Source organism: Sinohyriopsis cumingii, chromosome 2, assembly GCF_028554795.1.
Source record: "Sinohyriopsis cumingii isolate HCF-2022 chromosome 2, ASM2855479v2, whole genome shotgun sequence".
Classification (NCBI taxonomy): domain Eukaryota; kingdom Metazoa; phylum Mollusca; class Bivalvia; order Unionida; family Unionidae; genus Sinohyriopsis; species Sinohyriopsis cumingii.
The window spans coordinates 158,732,682-158,739,920 of NC_142962.1; positions in this window are offsets into that span (position 1 = coordinate 158,732,682).

Here is a 7,239-nt window from a genome sequence, read left to right on the forward strand (position 1 = left end):
TGGCCGCCATGTATAGCCTATCGTGCTGAAAAATGGCGTTAAACCCCACAACAACATCCTGTCTACATTTACAGTTAATATGATCTAACCATGTGAGACTGTTCAGCCCCTGTATATGTAAGACACATGTTGTTTTATACAGTGTAGCTGTCACAGTGTTTTTCTCTTGTGTTCTGTAGATAATACCATTTTGTACACTTGAACTACATGAAGTGATGCAAGGTTCTGAATCCAATATCTGTTTTACAAACTCAAACTTTTGTGGATCTATATTCACAGTGATACTGTATTTATTATGTTTGACCCTCAAGAATTCTGGAGTGTCAGCCATAATGGATAATTCCAGATCATCATCTGCACCATTGTTTTCATTTTTATTCTGAACATGACTTTCCTGCATGGGATTATCTGTGTGGCTCTGATCTTCAGGTATATCAGACATACTAAAGCCAGAAAATGATGCAGAAAAGGCTGAGCTGAGTGTGTTGAGTAAGGAACCTACAAGGCTGGTATTTAAATATGTTTCCATGATTCTGATAATTTCAGCTTGTTCATAGCAGTGATAGCAAAAGTATATCAGATCCTTATTTATGACTAGCACATATCCATAAACTTTTGAATGAATCTTGCATAGTGTGTTTGAGTTGGTATCAGCTGAAGTTCAGATATGGTAGGTGTAGTTCAATTTCAAGTATATCCACTTTGGTAGCCATCTTGGATAGCCAAAAATCCTTTGTTCTGAACAGGTTTCCAAATTCACTTGAATACATGAACATGTGCACATATAATTTCACGCACACTAACGTAATATTGTCATAAATCCACAGTATAAATGATGGCTACAGGTATTAGCATATTTAACACCAGTTTTTACACCAAGTTCATGGAGTTGAGTGGAGCTGTGTTAAGACCATATATACATGGCAGCCATCTTGATCACTGTGAGTTTAATTTATGACAGTTGGTATGAGGTACAATAAAAAAAACCCTAAAACAATACAAAACACATACTTAGAATACAAGATGAACATAATACATAATATAACAAATACAATACACATTATATAACCCACCCACCGGCATTTATAATTTTATCACAAAAATAAAAACAATCCCTTACCAGACTCGAAGAGTATTACTTTCCCGAAATATATTAACATATTCAATCCCTTTGTCTTTCACTTGCGTGAAAGGCAAACCTCCGCACTGCTCGAGGTGTTGTATGACTCTCTCTCTTGCCTCGAGTAGTAATTCCCTAGCCTTTTATTAGTATCGCAGAGAGGTGGTTTTCATACACATGACGCACGGGAATCATGCACCGCGATCGATCGCTCACTCGTTCACTCACTCACAACAACCACGCACATTAGCACATGACGCAAGTCCCGTGTCACATACTCCCTCCCTACAGGTAAATGTCTTCCGACATTTAGCAAGAGTGTGCTTAAAAAAAAAATACAATAACCACAACTACCATTTTGAACCATCCTTCAAGTCTGGAAAGAGTAAAAAAGCTATCATACATACGAAATGATTAAAAATACGGAGCTTTAATTAATAATTTAAAATTATAACTGAATCGTCGTCGTCAAATGCCTTGCGGTATTTAATTTACACGAAAGGGACTCTACTGCATTGTTTCAGCTATCCACTGCTACATGCAGGCCTGAAATCTATAGATCTCAGTAATTCACACGTAGTAAACCATTTGCAAACACACCCACTGGCCTAGCCGGTCGGGTGGTTTTCGGTCTCTGGTTGAATGCCTCAGTGGTTGCTGCCCTGAGTCGTCCTGTTGTGACCCCTGTGGCGCCGGCGCCGGTGGGCTTAGGATCAACCTCACAGACTGGCGGTCTGGGTCTCCCTCTAATCTAGTCGGGCTTTGAACTGACCTTTTGGCAGATATCTCTGGGGGATAATGTGACTGGGTGGGACATCATACCACATGTCTGCAGCATGATGCCCTAGTGCTAGACATCACTATAAACTGTCACACTGCAGAATTCATAGCAATATGACTGAAAAATTGTTAAAGCTGTGTTTTAAATCCAAATCACACACACACACACAGAGGAAAAAATGAATGAAAGAAAGGTTGAAGCAGATAAAAGTATATTGGTAGAATGCAGATATTAGATAAATCCAGTAAATGCATGTGATAGAACAATGTAATATATTATTGATTTATCTATCACAGATTATATTGTGTATTTTAGAAATATCTATTCAACAGCATGACGCCATAAATATTTAAAATAATTAATTGCTTTCAGAAGCACACACCAAAATGTGAAACTGTTTTGAAGCACCAATTTATTACAACAAGTCATAATGAATATATAAATATGTATATATATATTGATTTATAAATCTGCTTTTATATGACACTCACATCATATTGCTTGTGTTAATTTCATGAGATGAATTGTTAAGTAATTTGAAATAAGTGTGTGAGGTTAATAGACCTGTTATCATGAATAGTCTGCATAGTCTGTAGCCAGGCTTAATCAGCACCTTAATGGACGATGCAATTGATGACACATATTGGCAGGAGGAGATAACTATGTAAGCACCATCTACAGGAAAGGTCTATAATCTGTACTAGGAATGATATTCAGGATGGAACTGGAGCTCAAACTGGGACCTTGTTTTAGAATGCTAGCTGGGCACTCTACTGCAAGTTAAGTTGAAACACCAAGCAGGTACCCTTGATATATTCATCTGCCTTTATCAGACAAGTCCTCATGTCTCCATCAAACAGAAGGAAAAGACCTGAACTCAAACATAGGTTTCCAGAGAGATAACCAAACGCTACCACCAAAGGTATTCATTGCCAAAGTCTCATCTAGGTACCCATAACACACTGTTTCACCACATATGGCTGTAAAATAAGTAACAAGAAAGATCAAAATAAACAAGTTATGTATAACTGAAAATATTATTAATTTCTCTTAAGATTTTTTATATAAATTACTTTATGTTGAATGAAATATTAAAGTCCTAAATATTCTTTAAGTTCAAAAAGTAGTGAGTAATCCGAATGAGTTGCAAAGGTATTCTGAATGGTGGTCAGTAAAATACTGATGTATCAAGTGTACAGAAGATTCATTATAATATAACTCCAAAATGTCTTTGAATGAGTTGACATTAATCCCATGACATTTATTAAATCCAAATGGTTGTTAAATGAATTCGCTGTAATTCCATACAGCTATTGTTCCAGTGAATCTGAATAATTTCAAACGCTGTAATTCCAGCAAATGATTACATTAAGTAAATGAATTCCTCTCAATATAACTCAATAACTTCCAAGGCTTGTGGTAGTATTAAGAATTATTAATTCTACTATTACAAATCTATGGTCTACAATCAAGTAACAAAAAATAGTGAGAACCAACAAGTAGTCAAACTCAACAAACAATTTATTTCCCTAAAATACAGAGTGAAAATGTAAAATATAACTTACGGTATTGTGAATGAAATCCTAAATAGTACTAGAATTACTAACACAAGCCCTAATGAATAAAAATCTGAATGAACTTGAGTGGTATTCCAAAATAAATCCAATGCTTTAAGTGTTGATTCATTCTGGAAGGTTCAAAATGTTTACAAGATAAAATCATAGTTATAATTAGAAGATCTGTTACTAAAATTATGATATAAAATGTGGTAAACAACAGGTAGACTTGGCATTTTAATGGGAATTTCCAATGTTCTGGATTCAGATTGAGATAAACATGTTATTTACAAACCAAAATCAATTATTCAAGCCAGGTAGAAAATAAATTTGATTTTTGGACAAGGACAAGTCCAAAATACAACTATCCACAGCATATAATGAATAAAGCTAACATACAATGCAAATTAAATATATATAACACCTCCTCTCATAAAGAAAAAGATTTATACAATTAACTAATAGTCAAAATAAATGTGATAAAATGCATGAGATGAAATATGAATGACACAAAGTATACACAAAACAATATTATATTTCTATACATGTGAAAGTGCATCTGCTATTAGATTGTCTTTCCCCTTGACATGCCTGATGTCAATATTGTATTTCTGCAACATCAAACTCTACCTTAATAATCAGCTTTTGTTTTTCATTCTGCCAGTATAAAAAAAGTAATGGGGTTGTGATCACTTAATAGAATAATCTGAGAACGTGCTGAGCTAATATACATTCAAAAGTGTTACAAAGACAATATCAAAGCCAACTATTCCTTCTAAATTGAAGAATAATTTCTCTGGTGGTTATTTATTATCTTAGAAAAATAGCACACTGGATAATCCACACCATTTCTTTCATCTTGAATCAATACTGCACTAACCCCTACATCACGTGCATCAACAGACATTTTGAACTGACTGAAATTTGCAGCTGAAAGAACTGGAGCACTTTTAGGACTGGCCTTTGACCTATTGAACACCTACTGACATTTTACAGACTAATAAAACTTGGTTTTCTTACTCAACAAATTTGTCAGTGGTTCAGCAATTATGGAAATATGGAACAAAATTTCTGATAATATCCAGCCATACCCAAAAATTGTATCAACTGCTTTGTACTGGTAGGCACAGGGAATGCAGAGATAGCCTTGACCTTAGCATCTATAGATTTGACTTCTCCATAAATTTGATTTTGGACAAGGTCAAGTCCAAAATACAACTATCCACAGCATATAATGGCTGAATGGACTGTCACACACCAGCAAGATTTAGGCTACCGATAGAAGCCATACAGGTCATTACACAGATGGGGTCCCTACAAAAGGAATACAAGTGACAAGGCATAAACATGTCTTCTTTAGTTGATAATAAGAATGGCAAAAATATAATTACATTTTTGCATCTTGAATTTCCTCATAATGTACTTTCTTAGCTCTGCATATCCGAGTTACATGAGCTATGTCATGGGTTCTAAAGCATGATTACACACAGTGAAATTGTACTTTAATTATGACTACATTTCCAACTACAATCACATTTACTGCATTAGAAGTGATTGTGGTATTCCAAAGCGTCTTTTTGATTATTTTTAATTGAAAGAGTTCATAATTTTCCCACATAATGATTCCACAATCAATGACAGAACAGAAATACACATGTGGCTGATTCAAGGCAGGTCCCTCCTTGCTCAAATCACAAGTACTTGGTACGGAACTGACACAGCTAATAAATCTAGTCCATCACAAGCAGAAAAGCATCATTGAGCAGAATTGATAGAAGACAAAAAATCCATCCATTCCAGACCAACTGGAAAAGTTGTTGCAATGTAGTTTCATTAACGAAATAAATCTAAATTTCAGTTTTAAGTGGAACAAAAGGATTTGTTAAAAACTAATGTTGAGTGTGTGATAAAAGTTCAAAAGTCACTGGGTGTCACTATGTGCGCATCAGTATTGTTACTGCATATTGATGAATGTATAGTTGTGTATTTTTTGAGAATACAGCATAAATTCAGTTACTTGGTTTCTTGTTATTCTTCTTATTATTAATCTTTAGGTAGAAAAACAAGATGAGTATAAAATAAAAAGGTTACTGCATTTGTATGGGAAACTATGAACTTGTTTTTTTATATATTAATACTGCACTTCCAAGGTCAGAAAAACTTTGTATTTTCCCATACAGATGTAGTAACTTATAAATATTGTAAATCACATTGGCTGGTGTTACGTGCTGGTACAGGTGCTTGACCATATCCTCCATGCAGCATTGGAGTCAAATATCTTGTAATCAACTTTGCCTGCCACACGAATCTGTTCATGAGCATTATCATGCTTGTAGACAATGATTTGCTAAACCTGTGATTGCATAAATACCCGAAGCTGGTGAGGAAACAGACTCATAAATAATTATGTTTGGCCCAATTAGACAAACCATTGGGACTCAATAAATGTCAAAGTGTATTCATGGGAAAGCATGAATTATGTGGTAGATCATTATGAATGTTGTAAGTCACATTTGCTCACGTATTGTGTTGATGCAGATGCTTGACCACATCGTCAATTCAGCATCAGAGTTGAATCATGTAATCAGCTTTGCCAGCCGTACAGAACTCTTTGCGAGTATTATTGTGCTTGTTGATGAAGTCTTGCTGAACCTGTGATTGCACAAATACCTAAAGCTGTTGACTCAGACACAGAAATTAATGAATACATTTGAATTTAAGCAATTGCAGTTTCTGATCTTGCTAGAGTAAAAATAAATTTGATGGACTTTTAAATTAGAGAATGATTTTCCTTTATATATATATATATATATATAAGCAAGCCAACTGCGTTCAGCGTGGAATATGACGACCAAGCCATATGTGAAAAACTGACATACTTGAATTATTAGGACCCATACCTGTGCTTGAAAATTCATCATCGGTTGAAATGGTACAACTGAAGCTGCAGTGTAATATATGAATGCCAAGAGGTTTAAGGAAAGCAGACATACTTGCATTGGGTGTTGAGGATGAACAAAACCATTGTCATATTGCATCTGCTATTGCTAAAGAAACTGCTGAGTATGTTTGTGAAAAAGCACAGCAATTGAAAGTACCTTAAGTTCAGATTCACAAGCGCAGTGGTGAATTAGAAAATTGTATGGCAATTATCCCACACACAAAACAGGTAAAGATGCAAAACAACCTTTATCAAATATGACTCCTGGAATTATATGGGTGTTGCAGTGCTCTGTTACTTCAGGAGTCAAAGCAGATAATATTTTCCAGACACATTTAATTATTAACTTGAATTGCTGGATGCCTAATTCATACATAATTTGCTGGAAAATTCAACACAATTTGACCCTTGATCTAATTGGACAGATTTGCCAATTGAGTAATAAAAATTTATCAAAGCTTTTTTACTATTGTTTTAAATTTAATATTCCTCAAAGGAATTCTCTTGGAATCTTGTATGGTCAGCAAGTATTTGTTACCTGACTTGGTCTTAGGTAAGGGACCAACACAATCTACCATTATTTTGCTAAATGGTTTGTCAAATGCAGGACTAGGTTACAGATAAAGCTTTAGGTATCTTCTGATTGGGTTCTTCTACCATTTGATAAGTGTGACAAGATCTGCAGTATTTACAAACATAACTTTTAATTTTTGGCCAAGAGACATGATTCCAGATCTTGTGAAAAAACTTATTAATCCCTAAATGACCAGTGAAAGGAGCTTTTATGGGCCAGACTAAGAATTTGCTGCCTGTACAACTTTGGAACTACAATTTGACAGTT